The sequence below is a fragment of the Hyperolius riggenbachi genome, chromosome 1, assembly GCF_040937935.1.
Source record: "Hyperolius riggenbachi isolate aHypRig1 chromosome 1, aHypRig1.pri, whole genome shotgun sequence".
Taxonomy (NCBI): Eukaryota; Metazoa; Chordata; class Amphibia; order Anura; family Hyperoliidae; genus Hyperolius; species Hyperolius riggenbachi.
This window is the reverse complement of record NC_090646.1, coordinates 537,814,756-537,837,532: the sequence shown is the minus strand read 5'-3', so window position 1 is coordinate 537,837,532 and position 22,777 is coordinate 537,814,756. Positions and strand designations below refer to the sequence as shown.

The 22,777-nt window shown below is 43.9% G+C and overlaps 1 protein-coding gene and 1 long non-coding RNA gene across 2 annotated transcripts in view; one reads left to right on the top strand and one right to left on the bottom strand.

Moving 5' to 3' along the window:
* Positions 1–19,677, bottom strand: part of LOC137525691 (uncharacterized) — a 54,591-nt gene extending 34,914 nt beyond the window's left edge. Inside the window, exons 1-2 of the long non-coding RNA XR_011022977.1 lie at positions 19,623–19,677; positions 16,932–16,998 (exon numbers count right to left, since the gene is read on the bottom strand). This is a non-coding gene — a long non-coding RNA (uncharacterized lncRNA). The remainder of the gene's footprint in view (positions 1–16,931; positions 16,999–19,622) is intronic.
* Positions 1–22,777, top strand: part of GRAMD2B (GRAM domain containing 2B) — a 170,316-nt gene that overhangs the window by 34,701 nt on the left and 112,838 nt on the right. The window lies entirely within an intron of this gene.

The window sequence follows — 22,777 nt, the reverse complement described above, 5'->3', positions numbered from 1 at the left end:
CGCCTGGTTCCTTGCCATGCGAAATCGCGGGGAAATCCGCATGCAGAAACGCATCCGCATGCGATTTTGTCCGCGGTGGAATCCAGGCGATTCCGCACCGCAACAGTGGAAACGAGCCCTAAGAAAGAAAGCAGACAGCTGCAGACATAGGTGAACCTGACAGACCAGGTTTTCATTGGGCACAAAATACATACAAAACCGGCGTAAAAATGATTGCATAACACACTAGACACCAGTGGCATGGCCATAGGGGATGCCGAAATAGCGACCACACCATGGCCCCCCTGACCAGAGGGGCCCATCTTCAACGGCTTTACTAGCTCTTTATTGTTGCTATGCTGGTAATGATCACCTCTATGGCCTAGTGCACCCCAGAGTGGTTCTGCTGCGGTTTGCGATCCGCTTGCGGGTGCGGATCCGCTAGGGTAATGTATTTCAATGGGCTGGTGCACACCAGAGGAGGAGGCGTTTTGCAGAAACGCATACTCCCGGGCTGCTACAGATTTTGGATTGCTGATGCGTTTCTGCCTCAATGTTAAAGTATAGGAAAAAACGCAAACCGCTCTGAAAAACGTCACTTCAGAGCGGTTTGCCAGGCGTTTTTTGTTACAGTAGCTGTTCAGTAACAGCTTTACTGTAACAATATATGAAATCTACTACACCAAAAATGCTTCCCAAAACCGCAAAATGCTAGCTGAAACGCTACAGAAAAATAAGAAAAAGCGTTTCAAAATCTGCTAGGATTTTGCAGATCTGCTAGCGTTTTTTGGTGTGCACCAGGCCTATATGTGCTTTGATTAGTTGAAACCATTAAAGGGGCCCATACACCTAAAGATTTACCGCCGATATACAGCAAATTCGATCACTGTGATCAAATTTGCTGTGAAATCGATACGCAAACGCTGACCGAAATCGATCGTTCCCGTCGTTCCTGTCCATGCGGAAGATTTCCGGCGGGTCGGAAGTGCGTCGATAGCGTCGTTCGAATGTCCGACGACCGATGCTAGTGGCAATACATTACCTGATCCGCCCGGCGCGAGTCCCCGCTGTCTTCTTCTCTGCACTTGGCTCCTCCAGCCTCACTTACTTCCTGTCGGGGACAGGAAATTTAAACAGTAGAGCGCACTCTACTGTTTAAAGTTCCCCCGGACAGGAAGTGAAGTGAAGCTGGAGGAGCCAAGCGCAGAGAAGAAGAAAGCGGAGACCAAGGACTCGCGCCGGCCGGATCAGGTAATGTATGTGGGGGGGGGGGGGGGGGCGGCAGCTGCAGCTTCACAGATGGTGAATCGATTTCATGCTGAAATCGATTCACAATCTGTTCGCAGTAAAGGCAGCCATACAATCCCTCTCTGATCAGATTCGATCAGAGGGGGATCTATCTGTTGGCAGGGCCGGATTTCTGGAAAGGCAAGAAAGGCCACGGGCTAGGGCGGTAAAATTAGATAAGATAAGAAGGGCGGCATGACTTGGAGAGAAAAGAGGTCATATGTCAAAGTAAATCATCTCTTCTGGTCCTGCAGTGCAGCCATCCAGCGCCCTGCTCTGCACTAATAGCTGAATTCCAAAGTTCCCCAATCCCTGCATCTCTCTCTCACTTCCTGATGTGTTAAAACAATCAGGATCAATCATAACGGTCACCTGATAATCCATTCCTTTCTTTGTATGATAGACTTACAGATCGATGTGAGAAATACCAGAGATTTACATTACAAAGCAGATAGAACTAAGTTCCGCTGAGTTTTAAAGCAGGCATTCCCAAACATCAGAGAGTTCTGCAGTTTCTTCACCTCTTTTACAGCTTTGACACTGACCCCAGCAGCTGTTAATTTATCTAATCTTATCTAATCGTAATTTATGATGGTCTTTCTTTTTTTTTTCCTAGTAGCAGTGGTCGCTTCTCTTCCTTAGTTAACTCTTTCCTGACTCATTTTCTGTCCTGCAGCTCCTACCATCTATGAGACTGCAGGATAAAAAAATGCTGTTTTCTTCCCTTTCATTGCTAAACTGTCATTTTAAATACACCTGAGCAGTGGTGCTCATCCAATATTTGGGTATCCAAACTACCCAGATAATCTGAACTTTTTCCACTATCCGAACTTTGAATAGCAATTCGGATATTTTTTAAAATCTGAATAGCACTATCCGAGCAAACTCGGATTTCCCATCTGAGAGAGAGAGGGATTTTAAGTCCCCACATCATTAAAAAAACATGATGCTACATGCCTCATTTACCCTAAAAAAACGTTTTAAAGGCAATTTAAATAAGCCTTCTTCAGACTTTGTTCCCGTATACTGTCAATATGTTAGAGCACACCATCATATGTACATTCAGCATTCAAAAGAGATGCATAGATTTTTCAGCAAATATAAATAAAGGTCATTCAGATGCTTTAAAGTGAAGCTGAACTCTTGCACAGGACAGAAGGAAAACATAGAAATGTACCATGTATGTATTTTGAGAGCCTGTCTAATTCCCCCTCCTCTGTGTCACAAGTTGTAATCTGATCTCTACACTGTGTCACCCGACTGCCACAACAGCTAAGCTCATTTGAAAGCACAGGATGTTAAAAAATATGTCTGCTTCCATAAAAGCAGGAAGTAGACACCCCGCAGATTTATTGCAGGATTTGTATCAGCTGTAACAAAAATGTTTTTATTGAAAGGTTATGTTGTTGCGTATCTTTTAGAGCAGAGAGGACGTTCTGAGTTCAGGTCAACTGTAATTACAACAGAACATCCAAAGTGGGTCCTGACAGGATGTTTGCTACTTATCTGTTCTCTGTTTTGGATGGGCTTCTCTCCATTGCACTGCCCTGCCACCTGTTTGTGGCTCTGACTGCAGCCAGTCGCACAGAGGACAAAGAAGCAGCGCATGCTCTGGCCACTCGCACTCCCTGTCACCTGTTTGTGGCTTCTGACTGCAGCCAGTCGCACAGAGGACAAGGAAGCAGCGCATGCTCTGGCCTCTCGCGCTCCCTGTAATTTCTCGCTCCTGCCCAGATGTGCACAGCAACCGAGGCCGGTACAGTGTTATGCATTCTTGACAAGTACCGGTCATACATCAGCGTCATTTCTCAAGTATGCATGCCCAGAACACCATCGGCTGCTGTGCACATTCGGGCAGGAGCGCAAATTACAGGAATTATTTGTTGAATGGGAGGCAGAGCAGCACAACTGAGATGAGCCCATTCAAACCAATGATCGCTAGTCAGAGTGTTGAAAATTTTTTTTGGGGGGGGCGCTTGGTGACAGCAGGCCTAGGGCTCTGGAAAGTACAAATCCGGCCCTGTCTGTTGGTCGATCTGATGGCAAATCGACCAGTGTATGACCACCTTAATAAACTGTTCTCCTCCTCAGCCTACACCTCTCAGACACTGCAGCTGTGCTGGGCAGGTTTTGGTACTCTATTCAGTGTTCCCTAACCCTGTCCTCAAGGCCCACCAACAGTGCATGTTTTGTAGAAATCCACAGAGGTTGTTAATCAGCTCCGCTGAGACACTAATTACCTCACCTGTGCATATGTGTGGTTTCCTGCAAAACATGTACTGTTGGTGGGCCTTGAGGACAGGGTTGGGGAACTCTGCTCTATATCAATTGTTATGTAGAGAGTGTTTGAGGGGGCCCAATGTAAAACTCGCATTGGGCCCAGAGCTCCTAAGCTACGCTACGGCTAGCGATCACTAATTTGAGCAACAGAAGAATGACAATGCCCAGCACCATAGTGAATCAAATACAAGTTCCGAAAATATAAGTGGGGTTACTGCTCCCTGCAGCACCGCAGCAAATTACTCAATTAACAAAAAGTCCTAACACTTGCAGTACAATCCTGTAAACCTCCACAATAAATGTTTTCCTCAACAAAGCAGAGAAACTTCAAGCCTGAGTTAAATACCAATCCTCAGCAGGTTACTAGCTGAACAACAGGACCCAGTGGTCCCAGTAGCAAGTTTTCAGACCTTCTCAACAGGCTAGAGGAAGGGTAGAGAGATAAGTAGTCATACCCAGGAACCAGAGGCGTAGCTAGGGTTTTCAGCGCCCGGGAACAAAGACTATTAATGCGCCCCCTAAGGTGAAGGGTTGTGACCAAATGTGGGCGTGGTTATGGGTGCTCCACATTTGGTCACGCCCCTTCAAATGTACATGGAGGTTAGCAGGCTCACGCTCACCCACACTCCCTCAGTATGTACCTTCCAGCATGTTCCAAGACAAATTCAGCAATCATGAGCCCCCCCCCCATCAAGACAAATTCCGCAATCATGAGCAAACATGAGGCCCCCAACATGACCAACTCAGCAATCATGAGGCCCCCAACAAGACAAATTTAGCAATCCTGAGGCCCCCAACAAGACAAATTCAGCAATCATGAGGCCCCTAACAAGACAAATTCAGCGATCTTGAGGCCCCCAACAAGACAAATTCAGCAGTCATGAGGCACATAAATAGACAGCATTTCACATAAATAGGCAGAATGCCCCCTTAATATGGTAGACACCTCTCACCTGGCAGCAGTTCCCCAAAATACACTCAATCTGACAGCAGTGCTTCCCCAAAAATAGATAGCCCCAGGTCTATAGGTGTCCCCAGAATAGGTGGCCAGGGGTATATATGCCCAGTATATGTAGGCAGGGGTATGTGTCCCCAGTATATGTAGTCAGAGGTATATGTGCCCAGTATATGTAGCCAGGGGTATATGTGCCCAGTATATGTAGCCAGGGGTATATGTGCCCAGTATATGTAGCCAGGGGTATATATGCCCAGTATATGTAGCCAGGGGTATATATGCCCAGTATATGTAGCCAGGGGTACATGTGCCCAGTATATGTAGCCAGGGGTATATATGCCCAGTATATGTAGCCAGGGGTATATGTACCCAGTATATGTATTTAGGGGTATATGTGCCCAGTATATGTAGGCAGGGGTATATGTGCCCAGAGTAGGTAGCCAGGGGTATATGTGCCCAGAGTAGGTAGCCAGGGGTATATGTGCCCAGAGTAGGTAGCCAGGAGTATATGCCCAGTATATGTAGTTAGGGGTATATGTGCCCAATATATGTAGTCAGGGGTATATCTGCCCAGAGTAGGTAGCCAGGGGTATATGCCCAGTATATGTAGTTAGGAGTATATGTGCCCAGTATATGTAGGCAGGGGTATATGTGCCCAGAGTAGGTAGCCAGGGGTATATGTGCCCAGAGTAGGTAGCCAGGAGTATATGCCCAGTATATGTAGTTAGGGGTATATGTGCCCAATATATGTAGGCAGGGGTATATGTGCCCAGAGTAGGTAGCCAGGGGTATATGTGCCCAGAGTAGGTAGCCAGGGGTATATGTGCCCAGAGTAGGTAGCCAGGGGTATATGTGCCCAGAGTAGGTAGCCAGGGGTATATGTGCCCAGAGTAGGTAGCCAGGGGTATATGCCCAGTATATGTAGTTAGGGGTATATGTGCCCAATATATGTAGGCAGGGGTATATGTGCCCAGAGTAGGTAGCCAGGGGTATATGTGCCCAGAGTAGGTAGCCAGGGGTATATGTGCCCAGAGTAGGTAGCCAGGGGTATATGTGCCCAGAGTAGGTAGCCAGGGGTATATGCCCAGTATATGTAGTTAGGGGTATATGTGCCCAATATATGTAGGCAGGTGTATATGTGCCCAGAGTAGGTAGCCAGGGGTATATGTGCCCAGAGTAGGTAGCCAGGGGTATATGTGCCCAGAGTAGGTAGCCAGGGGTATATGCCCAGTATATGTAGTTAGGGGTATATGTGCCCAATATATGTAGGCAGGGGTATATGTGCCCAGAGTAGGTAGCCAGGGGTATATGTGCCCAGAGTAGGTAGCCAGGTGTCCTCCTCCCCAGCAGGAGGGGAGCAGCACAGAGAAGAGGAAGAGCTGCTCTCCCTCCCTCGCTCTCCCCTCCAATGTCCGGGTGGCTGGCAGCGGCGGGCGGAATATACCTCCGTCTCGTCGCAGCGCCGGATAAATCTGCCACTACTCTGGTCTGGTCCAGACCAGAGCAGCGGCTGCGCACCCGAACTTCCGGCCGGCGCTGGAGCGAGACGGAGGTGAGTTCCGCCCGCCGCTGCCAGCCACCCGGACATTGGAGGGGAGAGCGAGGGAGGGAGAGCACCTAAGGTGAGGGAAGGAGGGGGGAGATGGCCCTCCTTCCCCACCAACCGCACAGCTCTCACTCTTTTCTGCGCTGCTCCCCTCACCCCGCAAAAAAAAACAAAAACCCGAAGCTCAGCTGGGCACCCTTGGGGACCAGGCGCCCCGGGGCACTTGTCCTACCCCGACCCCCCCTAGCTCCGCGCCTGCCAGGAACCTGAACCTTTATTAGGTTTGCACTTTGCAAGATCTTGTGCATTATCCATAGCTTCCAATTGTCCCTTTTTTGGAGGGACAGTCTCTCTTTGGAAGCCAATTCTCTACATCCCTCTTTCTTCCTTATTTGTCCCCCTTTCATGACAGATGTACAGATCTATGTAAATAGATGTATTTTTGTTCTGAAAAAAAATGTGTTTAAAGGACTGTAACTTTATCCCCATCCTTGATACATTTCTTATTTTCAAATGTTAACATGAGGGAAAATGAAGGATGATAAAAAGGACCAATGTGGTTTGAATGATAAAACTCCATCTTTTGCTTATTTGCTTATGAGTGCTTTGCAGTATGGGTGATTAGGGGTGTAGTGGGGCCGTGATTAGAGGCGTGGCAGTGTATGTTTTAAAAGTGTCCCTCTTTCTTTTCTCAAAAAGTTGGCAGGTATAATTATCACTTAACCTCCTTGGCGGTATGATTCCTTCCTGATTTTAGGGTCTACAATTTTGTAATTAGCTTTTAGACCCTAAAAGCAAGAAAAAAAATATCATACCCCCAGAGAGCCTGCAGCAGCCAGCACTTACTCACCTTCCTGGGATCCAGCGCTGCAGTTTTCCCTCCATCCTCCGGTTGGCGCTGTAACCCCATAGTGAGTTCACCAGCTATCGTCATGACAAGAGACAGAAATCTCACCAGAGGTATCCATAGCTTCAGAGGACAAGAAGGAGAATGGCTCTCGGTGTCTAGATCCTAAAGGGAGGCGAGTTGAAACACCAGCTGCATGCTATGCTCTGCATCAACCTCGCGCTGGCTACCACAAGTCAATCTGGGGTTTACTGCTCTGAGCTGCGGATTTCCAGCCCCAAGCCTGACTCAGGGTTACCGCTAAGGAGGTTAATAGGAAAAAAAAAAAGAAAATTGGGTGTTACACTTACAAAGTTAGGTTATCACTCAGATTCCCTTTTTATGATGGTAATCGGTTTTCTGGTTGCTCTCTTTCCAGGGTAGCAGGCACTTAATATTATAACACGCAGAACTGTGTTAAATATGAGTTTTGCCAGCCCATCCATATAAATGCTACTTTAAGTATTTTGCTGTGGTGTTCATCCTTTATGGATCAAGTCAATTTGGCTGTGCGATCGGCATGTATTAAATAGACGCCAGTGTTCATTTTCAATAATAGGCACTTCTGGCAAATATTGGTTAGACATTAGGTGAGGTGAGGAATATACACCTGTGGGGTGGTCTTAAGGTTAGGCATTAGGTGGAGTGGTTAGCATTAAAGTGAACCAGAGACGAAGCACCTTCATGTATTTTACCATATATATCAGTGGGGACATTAGAGAAAACACCTACCCTGCTCTCTGTTTCATTTTTAACTGTTCAGCTTGCTTCTTATCAGCCCTGATAAAATCCCCTACTGAGCATTCAGTCTGGCTTTGCTTAGGAATTATTATAGTGGAGTCTGTCTTCTCTTATGTCTTTTCAAGCCCAAGCCTGCCCCTTGTGGCTCTGCTATAAGGACTCAGCTATAAAAAGATCCCTGAGCAAAGCCAGACTGAATGCTTGGTCAGGGATTTTATCAGGGCTGATAACAGGCAGATTTAGCATAGAAGAATGAAACAGAGAGTAGGGTAGGTGTTTTCTCTAATGTTCCCACTGATATATATGGTAAAATACATGAGGGTGCTTCGTCTCTGGTTCACTTTAAGCACTCAGAGCACAGATTTAAGGTTAGAATAGGTGCTGGATAGTGCACAGAAAAATATCAGTAATTTAAATTACCAATGTTCTACTAATAGTAGCACCATCTGGCGCCCAACAATGCAATATGTGTGTTTTCTATAAGAATTATCTCCATGGTGCCAGAAGAACTAACAGAATAGCACTACAGTAGGGCATTAATATGTGACATTTATTTAAAAACTAGATACAATAATAAAAGAGTACGTGTACAAAAAAATAGTGTGTCATATTTCATCATGTTTACTAAATATTGCCTGAAGTAATGGTCTAATTAGATGGAAAGGAATGCATGTCTGTATAGTAGATCAAGACTAAGGGCTCGTTTCCACCATAGCGAATCCGCATGCGGCGACGAGATGCGGATTCGCTTGTTACACTGAAGTGGCCGGGGCTGTTTCCACATGTGCGGCGTGCGGGAGCGATTTGGCGGCGGGCCAAATCTGCACGACAGGACCCACCGAATTCGCCTGCGTCGGGAATCCGTGCGAATCGCCGCTAATGTATTTAATAGTAAAAACGCATGCGTTTGTTACATGCGTTTTTACCCGCGATTTCGCACCTTTTTCAATGTTATTTTGCCCTGGCAGTGTCATGGTTAATTACTCATGGCACCCTGCCATGCGAAATCGCATGCGAAATCGCGGGTAAAAACGCATGCGGAAACGCATCCGCATGCGTTTTTACAAGCGTCGGAATGCCGGCGAAATCGCGTCGCAACAGTGGAAACGGGCCCTAACTAGCTCATCCTCAGCTCAGACAATATACCTATAGGTTCATACACACCTACCAACTATCTGTCCAACTATCTGCCTTAACTTGTCTGTTAAGTCCCATACACACCCACAACAGCGGTCTTTTACGCAGCACAATTGTCAAACAGCTTTTGTTGTGAAACAAGTTGAAACAACAACAAAAAAATTGTTCAAAAAGCTGATAAGAACGATAAGAAGTCAATCCAACAGTTGGATTTACTTCTTATCAGTTCTATCAGCTGTTTGAACAATAGCAAAATACTTTTTTTAGCTGTCTCAACTTGTTTCACAACAAAAAGTTGTATGGGGCTTAACAGACAAGTTTGGCAGATAGTTGGACAGATACAGTAGTTGGTAGGTGTGTATGAACCTTACGTCCCACAGAACTTCAATACCTATGTCCCTCAGATTGGGGGAGGGGGGGAGATTAGGCACCCATGGGAGGAGGGGGTTAAAATTACATGGTTAATGACATGATTAATATGTTTAGTAAATATTCATTCTTCTAAAATGTTTGTATGTTTTAAAATATATTTTTTGCCAGTAACACTAGATTGGAATTATGTTACACAGATGTAGACACATGATTAATGTGTGTGTTAGCAAACCTTTCTTACACCAAAACATTTAAGTATAGGGGAAAAAAAACCATAACATTCTTGCTGTGCAGGTGTGTATAGAACATTGCACTTAAAAGACAACTGTAATGAAAGAGATATGGAGGCTGCCATATTTATTTTCTGTGAAACAATACTAGTTGCCTGGCAACCCTGCGGATCTAATTTGCTGCAGTAGTGTCTGAATTACACCAGAAACAAGCATGCAGCCAATTTTGTCAGATCTGAGAATAATGTCAGAAACACCTGATATGCTACATGCTTGTTCAGGGTCTATGGCTAAAAGTATTAGATTCAGAAGATCAACCAGACAGCCAGGCAGCTGGTATGTTTAAAATGAAATATGGCATCCTCCATATCCCTCTCATTACAGTTGTCCTTTAATATATCTCACATGCACACACAGACAAACCACACACTTCAATATTGCTATGACAACTGTAAGTTAAAGGGGGGAAAATCTCAAATCTGATATATTATCAGAACCTTCTATATATTGTACAGAACCTTCTATTGCAAGTGTTACAATACAAGCTACTTTGCTGGGAGCAATAAGTTATCCCAATAAATACACATGGTAAAGGAAAGAAGAAGGACAGCTGTGATAGTCATGTCAAGGGTAGATGATGTGGTATCAATCAGCCCCAATTCCACAATCACGACCACAGCTGTTTGGTCGTTCTTTGCTATGTCGCCTTTCAACAGAAGTATAGTCATGGGGTGAGACTGCCTGGTCTGGATGAGAACATGTAATGTTGGGTTATTAAAGCCCCATACAGACACTAAACCGTGGTCTTTTATGCAGCACAATTATCAAACAACTTTTGTTGTGAAACAAGTTGAACAACCAAAAAAAGTTGCTTGCTATTGTTCACATAACTGACAAGACTGATAAGACGTCAATCCAACTGTTGGAGTTGGGTATTGGGAATTGGGTATTTGGAAGTCTCCGGGAGCCGTGTCCTCCCAAAGACGTGCGGCTCCATACTGCACACATGTGAGCGTGCAAGAGAGCGTGCTTGCACAGGTGCAGTACAGGGCCGCCCTTCTTCAGGAGCACTTGGGCTCCCTGAAGACTTCTGAAGCCTCCTTCGGCCGGGTAAAGCAGTATTTGACTAATTTAGTCAAATACTGCTACCGGGTGAGCCAGCACTGGAACGAGGAGACCAGGAGAGGAGAGGGAAGGCTCTATAGGACCCAGAGTCTTCCCTCTCCTTAGGTAAGTATCTGTCTCATTTTTTTTTCAATGCGGTTCCCATTCACTGTGTTCTGCAGCCAATACAAAATATACCCGGTCTGCTAAATGCTCAGGAGGAAGGGGGGGGGGGGCACAGAATACTCTGCATAGCTTTCAGCCTAGGCTAAACAGCTCTGGAAGGGCTACATTCGATATAATTATTTGTTTTTACATAAAGTATTTTTATCATTATTGGTACGTATACCCCACATTTAGGTTTCTGTTAAAAATACATTCAATATATAGCAGTATATAGATATGGGAATTGTTTCTGGTGCTGAAACCAGGAACATTACCATAAAAGTGTGTATCCTGAATAATTTACTGCATTCTACTTTATGTCACTACAGTGCCTCTTTAATAATGAGATCAGCTCTCTCTCCTGCAACCTGAAAAGATCCTGGCTGCCCATGAAACCCTGACTGCTTTTACATTGAGCGTGCAAATCCTCAAATGTTCCAATTCCTTTTGTTATCCTTTAAAAGGAAATTCAAGGTCTCCCATCCCACAGTTGCTGGAGTGCAAAAAGTACCCTCCAAACAATCCCCAAGTCCACCAACTTAAAGTGAGTCTGAATCCTAAACAAAAACAAAAAACAAACAGATACTTACCCTAAGGAGAGGGAAGGCTCTGGGCCCTATAGAGCCTTCCCGTTCCTTTCCCGCTGTCCTCGTTCCCCCGCAGGCTCCTCCGTTTGCAAGAGACTTTGGCAGTCTTTGGAAGCACTCAGGCTCCCGAGGACCAACGGCTCTGTACTGCACACGTGCGAGTACGCAAGAGAGGGCGTTCACGTGTACGCAGTACAGAACGGCCTGTCTTCAGAAGCCCGAGTGCTTCCAAAGACTCTCGAAGCCAGCCTAACACAGAAGAGAGCAGGCCATGACTGAACGGTCGTAGACCGCTAACGGGGGAGCCTGGGGGGGGGGGAACGAGGACCCCGGGAGGAGAACAGAAAGGCTCTATAGGACCTAGAGCCTTCTCTCTCCTTAGGCAAGTATCTGTTTTGTTTTGTTTTTATTTCGCTTCAGACTCCGTTTAACACAAGTTTTGCATGGCTGTTGGTTTTGCAACTTCTCCCCTATAGGTTGGTGGACATGGCTGCCTCCTCTGCAAAGAGTGCAGAGTTTCTCCTCTTATGGTATAACATACAACAGGAGTACTGTAATGATTTATGATCTCTCGAAAACTAGCTGTAATCTATACAGATATACGGATTACATTGTTCAATAGCTTGTATGTTATGAGTTCGATCATTTTTTTGACCTGAACTTGGCTGAATCCTTATAGAAGTGACCTAGATAATGATAAAACACTATCAACTGTGTTCAATAAAGCAAAGCAAAGTGCAATGGTTATGTGTAAAGTACAGTAACCCTGGCCAGACAGTTAGAAGTCCTGTCTTCAGCTGACTGCAGTCACATGACATTTGATTGGCAGATATAGGTTGATGAACTTGTCATTTAATTGTTGCACCGTCTACTACAATACCGTGCAAGCCCATATAAATTCTGAAGGCATGGAAAATTAATTTGATGTCTTTGTTTGGTTTGTTATTGCAAATTCCGTAGAACTGCAGAACAACTCTACATCATCTAATACATGTGATCATTTTTAGTTGCATTTCTGAGGCACTCTGAATGCATCTTAAACACAGGGTAATTTAAAAGGGGTTCAGTGTTGCATTTTAGTTTTCAAACATTTCTTTATTCAGAAGAGTATACTAGGCAAAATAGTAAAACCATTGATTTGAAACACATAGCCAATTAGCAGCCATATGTGTCTTAACATTCAAAATAAGCTGCATCGGCCTGTGCTCTGGATATTGAAGCATGGACAATTTATGGCCTAGTAAGATCGACCAAGGATCCTTTATGATTGGCTGGAAACCTTGCGACAGGTCACCAGATAATGATCGAGAAGCCTAGGCTGGTGCCACCCCGAAAGCAACGATCAGAAACAGAATTATCAAAGGCATGTAGCCTATGGGGGGAGGGGTTAGTATGTTTGGTGGAGAAAATCGGTGTTGCATTCTACTAGCATTTCCAAACATAGTCTGCCCTGTACTGTTTCATTTGAAGTTTTTTTTTCCTTGCATACATTTAAAAATAGTGCCAGGATAAAAATAGCACGGGTTGATATCGGTAATGGCATCTTGCTACTAATGTTATTTAACGTTTAGGACATTTCTAAAACATTAAATAACATTAGTAACAAGATGTGATTACCAGCATCTAGTATTTTTATACATTACCAAGTTCCGACGATCGAATCTCCTCTGCACTTCCCCCCCCCCCCCCCCCCTTCCTAGATCCGTCCCTGCCTTCCTGGTTAGGTTGCATGAGTCCTGCAGCCAGCCAATCGCCATCCAGGGGCTGAAGACACCTGATGAATGGCTGGCTGCAGGAATCCTGCAAACTAACCAGTAAGTGAAGGAGACACGTGTCTATTTATTTATCGGGCAGCATAGTTTAAACCTTTTGCCACTAATTGGTGTTTGTACTATTGCCGCCTAATGCGGCAGAAAGACGCATGCAGGCAGCGCAGCGGGGGTACATTAGTTAGATTTAGGAAGGGGGTGGAATAGTCAGGTTTAGTGTGAAAGAGGCAAGGGGCTAACAGGCAGTGTGGTGGAGGCAGGGGGCTTTAGTATACATTAACTTGCCCCTGGCGATCCCGTCTCCTTCACTTCCTTCTTAGTTTCCAGCTGTTCTGCATCCAGCCAATCACCATGCGGCTTCAGTCCCCGCATAGTGATTGGCTGGCTGCAGGACTCCTGCACCATTTTTTCACCGCGCCATTTTTAAATGTACGCTCCTAAACTATCCCCTGCCGCCATAGGAGGCAATGAAGTTAAATTATAGTGCAGCACCTGCTATTGGGCTTGATTCATAAAGCGGTGCTAACAGTTAGCACGCTGGTGAAAAGCCCTTTATCAAGCCTAAACTCAGTTTAGGCGTGATAAGTTTAGGCGTGATAACTATAGCACCAACTGGGTTAGCACCGCAGTGCACAGCTGATTTGCGCTAGCAAAGTCTGGTGCACTTCGCATAGAGTTTAATGGCGCTGCTTTGCGTGCGGGACTTTGCGCGCGATCTAAACTTATCACGCCTAAACTGGCTTTTCACCAGCGTGGTGCAATGGTTATCACGCCAAAAGTCTCTAACCGGGTTAGCACCGCGTTGTGAATCGAGCCCATAGTGTCCTCAGGCTTTATGTAACACATATTTTAATGTTCTAGAGCAACCACAATCACGTTACAAAATATAAACAGTAGTTTGAGTCTATTGATTAGACACATTCTCCGGTGTGTAATGATTTATATGATTTACGGTGTCATAATCTGTTTCACCATTATGCAGTGTAGGTTATACAGTACACCAGTTTTAGAAGCTTGCACAATCAGCTATGTCCATAAACCATTATCTTGCAAGGTGCTGTGTGACACGTACTTTTTTTTTATTATTATTTTCTCACACGCTCCACTAACATAATAGTTTTAAATTAGCAAATGTCATGTATTTATTGACATTTAATAAGTCTATGCAAACAACTCAATATTTCTCCGCAGTAAATTTTTTTATTCATTCAAAGCAACATCAACAACTAATGCAGAGAATGGTTTGGCCCTACTCTGTGTGATAGTAGACAGAGATAGGAACAGAGGCAGTGGGGATCAGTGATGATGATGCAGTACATTACTCTGTGTGATAGTAGACAGAGATAGGAACAGAGGCAGTGGGGATCAGTGATGATGATGCAGTACATTACTCTGTGTGATAGTAGACAGAGATAGGAACAGAGGCAGTGGGGATCAGTGATGATGATGCAGTACATTACTCTGTGTGATCGTAGACAGAGATAGGAACAGAGGCAGTGGGAATCAGTGATGATGATGCAGTACATTACTCTGTGTGATCGTAGACAGAGATAGGAACAGAGGCAGTGGGAATCAGTGATGATGATGCAGTACATTACTCTCTGTGATAGTAGACACAGATAGTAACAGAGGCAGTGGGGATCATTGATGATGCAGTGTGGAATAGTGCTTATGTAAAGCATTACTCTCTGTGATAGTAGACACAGATAGTAACAGAGGCAGTAGGAATCAGTGATGATGCAGCGTGGTGCAGTGCTAATGTAAAGTATTACTCTCTGTGTTAGCAGTACATTTAGAAAAAGCCATATAGTTAAAATGGGCATGGATTTACCCGATAGAGTATAAGGAAATTTACTGATATTCTACTACTATCACATTCATGTAATTAAGGCGTAGGGAAGTTTATAATACAATCACAATTGACCCAAATGACCTTCACGGCCTCCACTGCTAGATTTTTAAAGCCGGAGTTCCACTACAGTTTAGCTGAACTATGGTCCCCACCATAACTGCAATATAACGTTGCCCGCCATAATCACAATTGACCCAGCACCCAATCACCTTCCCAGCACCAGCTCCTGAAGCTAGATTTGAAAAGCCGCAATTTAATGGCAATTGCCACAGCCCCAGTTGACCCGGTACCCAAATTACCTTGCTGATGCTAAATTTGAAAGCCGGAGTTCCACTGTAGTATAGCGGAACTACGATGCCTGTCATACCTACAATATAAACAGTGCCTGCAACAGGCGCAATTGACCCAAATTACCTTCCCTGCACTAGCTCTTGCCACTAAATTTGAAAAGACACCCAAATGACCTTCTTGGCGCTAATTTTGAAAGCTGGAATGCCACTATAGTATAGCAAGACTCCATCGGCCATCATAGCCACTATTTAGCTGAGGCCCAGCAAAACCCTAGTTAAATCTCTCATCAAGGCTCTCTATCAGTTCATTGATCTACACCAATGAGAACCCTTCTGAGAAAGACTGACTTGTCAGATCATTGGCCATCTTCTCCCTACAATCTGAAGCAATACTTCACATAAATGAGACCCAAGCAAAAGCATCTGGGATTTTCTGTCTGGGCTTCCTGCATTAATAAATATGTTGGTAGAAACAACAGGGCTATTCTGTACTGAATTGTCCTACAGTTTTGGAATGGCCTGTGATAGCTAAAGGTAGGCAAGGAATACATGGGCAGATCCACAGATATCCTTTTGAGTGTTTGTTCTATAGACTGAAAAGGAATGTTAAGCCAACATGTACAGTAGCTCTTATGTCCCATCTTTTGCCCAAAGGATCACTGGTTTTGTCATATTCTATTGATCAATGATTTTCCCATGTACCCAGAACAAAGTGCTCAACTAATAGATTTCTACTGCCACGTCCCACCATTCAGCAACTGATCATGGATTGGTGGTTTCCACTTGGTAGCCAGAAGACTTTGCTTCTTATTTCTGGACAATCCAGTTATTTGATCGCGTCAGTCCTCAAATAAGAAGTGGATGAATATTAGGCCTTTGAGAATAGGCGATTTGCCCACTCTGTGCCCCATTGCCCCCTCCTGGAACACTGGTGAGGGATCTTTCAAATTTCTTGACCAACACATAATAAAAAATGACTATTATTTAAACAAGTTAAAGGAGACCTGAACTCAGAACTTCCTCTGTGCTGTAAAATATACTCAACTCAACAGCACAATAATGCTGGGCATACACGGTACGTTTTTGCCCATGTAATCGAGCCGCTGGCTCGATTCCGGCGCATCCCCGCTCATCCCCACAGGCGCCCGGATAGATTCCCGCTCGTCCCCGTGGGCGTTTCTTATCTTCTTTTACCATTGTACTGCTTGCGGTATCGATCGGGGAATCGATCCGGCGGGTGATCGGACGCGTCGGAAATGATCAGTCGAGCCATCAGCAGCTCGATTACACAGTATAAAAACGTACCGTGTATTCCCAGCATAACATTTAAAGAAAAACATTTCTTTGTTACAGCTGATACAAATCCTGCAATAAATCTGCAGCGTTTCTACTTCCTGCTTTCATGGAAGCAGATAGAGCGTTAACATCCTGTGCTTTCAAATTAGCTTCTCTGCCATAGCAGTGAGCTGATGGCTCAAAATTACAACTTGTGCTTAGTCACAGATGAGGTGAAATTAGACAGGCTAAACTCTCTAAATATATATAGGGTGCATTTCTTTATGTTTTCCTTCTGCCCTGTGCAAGAGTTCAGGTCCACTTGAAGATAAAATGACTGCACTTCTGTACAGGGCAGGTGTTGGAAACTCACTTCCCACGCAAGCTTCTGGTTTTTCCTCAAGATACTTCATGCCTCTTGCATAACTCTCTGATTAGAGTGATAAGATCCACTCCTCAATTTTCCAGTGACTAACCTGTATTAGTTAATGAGTCTCTCCATGCTTCCTGCTTCCAATTACAGCACAGACATCCGGGGGATATCTTCACAAATGGGACATAATAGAAAAAATAAAAACATTTAATCTATTATTTTCCTCATTACCTGAAGCTAAAAACAACAAAACAAAAAAACCAAGCAACTTTTGGCTGGAATTCCAACATAACGTTTATTTAGTGTTTTAGTTTGTTATTCAACTGCATCTTACAACTTAAGGTGGCCACACACGATACAATAAAATGATCCGATTTTACGGCAATTCGATAAAAACGATCGGATCTCCCAGAAAAAAATCGAAAGCTTTATTTGCATTCGACTGAAAAATCCGATCGGATTTCTCGTTTTCTTCGATTTTGATCGATACAGAATGCCAGATATTGTTCTTCAATCTTTCTAAAGATTGTATGGTGTGTGTTTGTCAATTAATTAATATACACACCCTAGCAATTTTGTCAGAGTTTCAAATCATTTTTATCATAATAGGGGAAAAATTGAACAAAGGTGTGTGTAAAGGTGGCCACACACGATACAATAAAATGATCCGATTTTACAGCAATTCGATAAAAACGATCGGATCTCCCGAAAAAAATCGAAAGCTTTTTTTCCATTCGACTGAAAAATCCGATCGGATTTCCCGTTTTCTTCGATTTTTATCGATCCGGAATGCCAGATATTTTTCTTCAATCTTTCTAAAGATTGTATGCTGTGTGTTAGATTGTCAATTTATTAATATACATACCCTAGAAATTTTGTCATAGTTTCCAATAATTTTTATCATAATTGGGGAAAAATTGAACATAGGTGTGGGGTACATTGGTCAGATTTTTTTCAATGTTACAATCAGTCAGAAAAATTGATTGCAATTCTTAAATTGAACATATATTTAAAAAATTGTATCGTGTGTGGCCACCTTAACATTCCAAAAATCTGACCAATGTACCAATCAGTCAGAAAAATTGATTGCAATTCTTAAATTGAACAGATATTTACAGAATTGTATAGTGTGTGGCCACCTTTATTTGATCACCTCCAACACCTCATCCTATCTCTCATGTAAGCTACTATGCTATTATGAGGTAAGGTTCTTCTATTAGGCAGGGAACACACTTAGGGCCCGTTCAGATCAGAAATGCGGATGGCCATGCGTGCGGAACGCGTACGAACGCATGGCCATCCGCGTTTGTGTGCGTTGCGTGGCTGATCCCATCACTGAAAAGTGAATGGGACAGCCACGCGTTTTTGCAAAATCTGAGTGCAGCATGCGTTTCCCGGACCGCACTGGTCCGGAACGCATGCAGTGTGAACATCAGACATTGCACTCTATGCAATGTCTGATGTCGTGCGTTTTGGCCACCTGCACGCGTTTCCAAAACGCGGCTGGAAACGCGTGCAGTGTGAACGGGCCCTTATTTTAATTGTAGGCGTTTTGCCTTATAGTGGAAAATGCATGCTAAATCACATACAATGAAAGTCTATGAGCTGCACACTAAAATCGCAGAAGTCCAATATTTGCAATGGGTGTTTTATGCACATTTTAAAAATCGTACAGTATTTTGCTTTTTTTTTTATGTATACAGCATGCAAATCACATGGGAAGCGCACACAATAGTTTCCTATGGAGACTGAATGGGTGTGAATTTTTACTCCTTTTTGCATAAGTTTATAAAGGGAACCTAAATCAAGATGTATATGGAGGCTGCCATAATTCCTTTTAAACAATACCACTTGCCGGGCAGGTCTGCAGAGCTATTTGGCTGGAGTAGTGTCTGAGTCAGACACTACTGCAGCCAAATAGATTAGCTGCATTCTTGTTTCAGGCGCGTGAGTCACACACCTGAAACAAGCATGCAGCTAATTATGTCAGATTTGACAAAAATATCAGGCTGCTGCAATGACATAGTAACCCATCTAAAAATTACCCTGGAGAACAACCACAAGACAAAAGCTCAAAAAGCTGTCTGCACAGGTAAACTGAGAACCAATGTTAAAGTGGATCCGAGATAAACTTTTACTCATTGCATAATTGTGTTCCTTTCATATAGTTTATAGGGCATTCCTCAAGCCAAATACTTTTTTTGTTTTGTTTTAATACTCCAATTCCCTATAAACTAAACAAGCCTCGCCCATAGGTTTTCAGAGAGCCTTGGCACTCAGTCCCAGGTAGTAGGGGCTTATGGGAGCTCAATATGGGCAGGAGGAGGAGGAGGCTACTAGCCAGAGATTTCAGAGTCAGAGGGGAGGAGGGAGGAGGAGAGGGGACTGAATTTACACACAGGCAACCTGTGGCAATGTGACAAACAGAACATGGCTGCCCTCATTGTATCGCAGGAATAAATAATCAAACTTTTAAAGCTGTTTGCAGCTAGATTTGCTGTGTAAACTATCTAAACTTTAGATAAGATATATAGACAAGTTATTTGTTATAGTTACTTTTTCATCTCGGATCCGCTTTAATCAATACTCTAGTGCACACTTGAATGTGTTTTCCCCATGCAGATAAAAACTGACAGCAGTGAAGCACTGCACACATTTCCTCTATCCATTACATTAGCTTCTGTGGTAAAAGGTGCAATTCAGACTGCAGCTAAAACCTGCCCCAAGTCCTTCTCCATGACAGCAAAAAGAAATATCTCTAATATTTTCTTGCTATTATTGATTGAGTACATACTTGCTTTTTTTTACTTTTGGCTTACATCTGTAAACTGGCTACTGGTAAATTAACTGGCCCTGTTAGCAGTTGTAAACAAATCTGGCTTTAGTTAATATTTGATTTGTCTAAGAACCGGCTAACCCAGTTGGCATATTTTCTTAGTTTTATAGCTGCTATATCTTTTGTTTTATACGTTGATGCTGTGTAATCAAACTTCATACAGCATAATCCAATAATGTAACCGTGTTCCTAATCAGATACCAAATTTGACAATAACTTCTACAGTAACAAAAACAGTTCTGCTACTGGTGAACTTAGGTTTATGCTTCACTCCCTACATTAGTCACCATTGGCTTAGTGGAATAAATGAAAACAAGTTTTTGGGGGTGGTAATGAAGGAAAAAAGATGCAGGTGCTACGTTGCTTTTGGAGGCAACTGTGTCTCTAGTCTCGCATAGGTCCCTGCCTGGTGTAAAACCCACAGTCTATACGCTGACATCAGCTCCATAATAAATTATAAACTGACAAAGCTTATGTGCTGTTGCTGAGTGCCATAAAGTTCAAATAGAAAATTACATGGCAAATCACATGACTATGGTCACGCATATGACTGTCACATGCCTGCTTGTGGCAGATGTTAATTTACGCCATGAACAGTGTGCAAATATAAGACCTCATCAACAAATTAGTCTACTAAATGCTATTGACTCACCTATAGAGCTTCTTTTCTTTAATTTTTTCCTAGTTGAATCACATGATGACCCTAAAACCATAAAATCACCTACTTTTATAGTAGCCTATCCTCAGTCTGATCACTGTCACAGAGAAGACAGTCTGAATGTGTTAATGAGTCTGAGAGTAGAAGGAGGATCATTACAGAAGCCCATAAGGGCACAAATATGACAACATACTTTTTATTATTTAGTAGTATTATTACTGTACCGTATTTAGTATTTATATAGCGCCGCCATCTTTTGCAGCGCTGTACAGAGTATATAGTCTTGTCACTAACTGTCCCCCAGAGGAGCTCACAATCTAATCCCTACCATAGTCATATGTCTATGTATGTATTGTGTAGTGTATGTATAGTAGTTTAGGGCCAATTTAGGGGAAGCCAATTAACTTATCTGTATGTTTTTGGGGTGTGGGAGGAAACCGGAGTGCATAACACTGCACAGAGCACCAACCTACTGATACTTTGTACGGTTCCTGTGGATTTTTTATGTTGTGTTTTGAGAAAGAGACCTGAGGGAGGAGGTCTCAAAACATTGGGATTATCCTGCACCCAACACTTGGAAGTTTTGTTACATTCTCTAAGGAGTGTCCCAACGTTTTTCACAATAACTGTTACATGAGACTCAGTCTTCCAAAAACGGAATCACTTTAACATTTGCTACCAACATTGCCTTTTGATTGCAATAGGATCTTGCATGTTGAACACATTGCTTTTAACATTCAAGAACTAGTCATAAAAGGAAGCTTATGATCTCAAACACTAGTAGAAAATGCATGTACCATTTACATTGTGTACACAATCGGCACCAGGCTGGTATCACAACTGTTAAATTCAAAAATGTATTCATAGCGAACATTCAGAGAAGGTGGGGATGGGGAATGCATAGCGTGATAAACTTTGCTTTTATAGGGTTGGGACAGTTATGGCATGTTGATCTTTTGCAGTTTACAACTTCCTAGTCTATAAATTGGTCTTAGAAGCTTATATTTGCTGGAAAAAAAAAGCATTCAAATATGTTACCTATGAAATACAAGTAAACTGCCTTAACTGTACTTTGAGATATTATACACAATGGGCCTGATTCACTTTGCCTGTAAGAGAAAAACATTCTGTTAATTCAGTTTATTTGTGTTTTAAAAGTGTTTTAGAGGAATTAATAATGCATCTTGGAGCATCAAGACACATATACCTCATGCATAAAGTTAAAGGACTCTTCGGCCATAATTTAGTGAAATCAGGGCCATACACCAAATATTCTACCAATAGTTGACCAGTTATGATTGAAGGAATATAATATGTGATCTCTCTTTGCTGCAAGCAATCACTGAGGAAAACAATCTGTACATTCTGTACACAGTACTGGCAGGGCCGGTTCTAGACTATTTGCTACCTGAAGCAACCTCCTCCCAACCCAATTCGGAATGATCGCACAGCACCCGACAATTTAGGCCCCGTTCACACTTGCGGTTTAGTAAAAACCGCACCGGATGTCCGGACCGCACCGTATCCGGACCGGACCTGATCCGTACGGTTCCTATCCGGATCCGGTCCGTTTGCATCCGGTTTCCGTGCGGTGTGAACACGGTTGCGGTCCGGATCCGGTTTCTTAAGGAGATACACATCCTGTAAATACCTGGGGTCTGGGAGGTCAGCAGAAGGGTCTGGGGTCATTGTTGGAGACAGGTGGACGTGTGGAGACCATCCGTGGATACAGAGACTGCAGTTGGGACCATGGATCCAGGCATTTTTTACTCGTAAACCTGGGAATTCTCTCCTTCCTGTTGTTCGCCTCCTTGTCATATCAGACATGTTTGCTGCCAAAAAGCGCTCCAGCATGAAATCGCTGCTGCCCTACTCTTTGAACGCTGTGGTCCCCATGTGGTCCCCATCCAAAATGCATAGGAAGTGGGGTAGAACGTCCGGTTTTTGTAGCCAGTGTGTTGTGCGCTCTCCGGCTCTCATTGCTTTGTATTGGCCGGATGGTGCAGTCCGGCTCCGCCCCAGATACGGCTGCCGGAGGAGCCGGACCAAAAAATAGCGCATGTTGGAACGGACGCCGGAGTCCGGATCCGGCCCGGATCCGGCTCCGGTCCGGCAGAACGGACGCATGTGAACGGACGCATAGGCTTTCATTGCTATGCCGTGCGTCCGTTCTGCAAGCGGTCCGGCTCCGGCACGGCGATTCCGGATGGCCACCGCTAATGTGAACCGGGCCTAACTCTGCTTCATTTAATGTTTTCACATGACATGCTGCAGCTCAACACAATAGCACAATGGCTGTGAGTCTGTAACAAACTGCTCACCCTCAGCCAGTTGGCCGTTCTCCATTCCTCCTTAGTCAGGACAGCAGTGGCACCTCCTCCCATTTCTTGTGCAAGTCAAATGAAACACTGCTGCTCTCCTGCCTCCCCCTCCTCACTCACTGTCAGACTCCTCA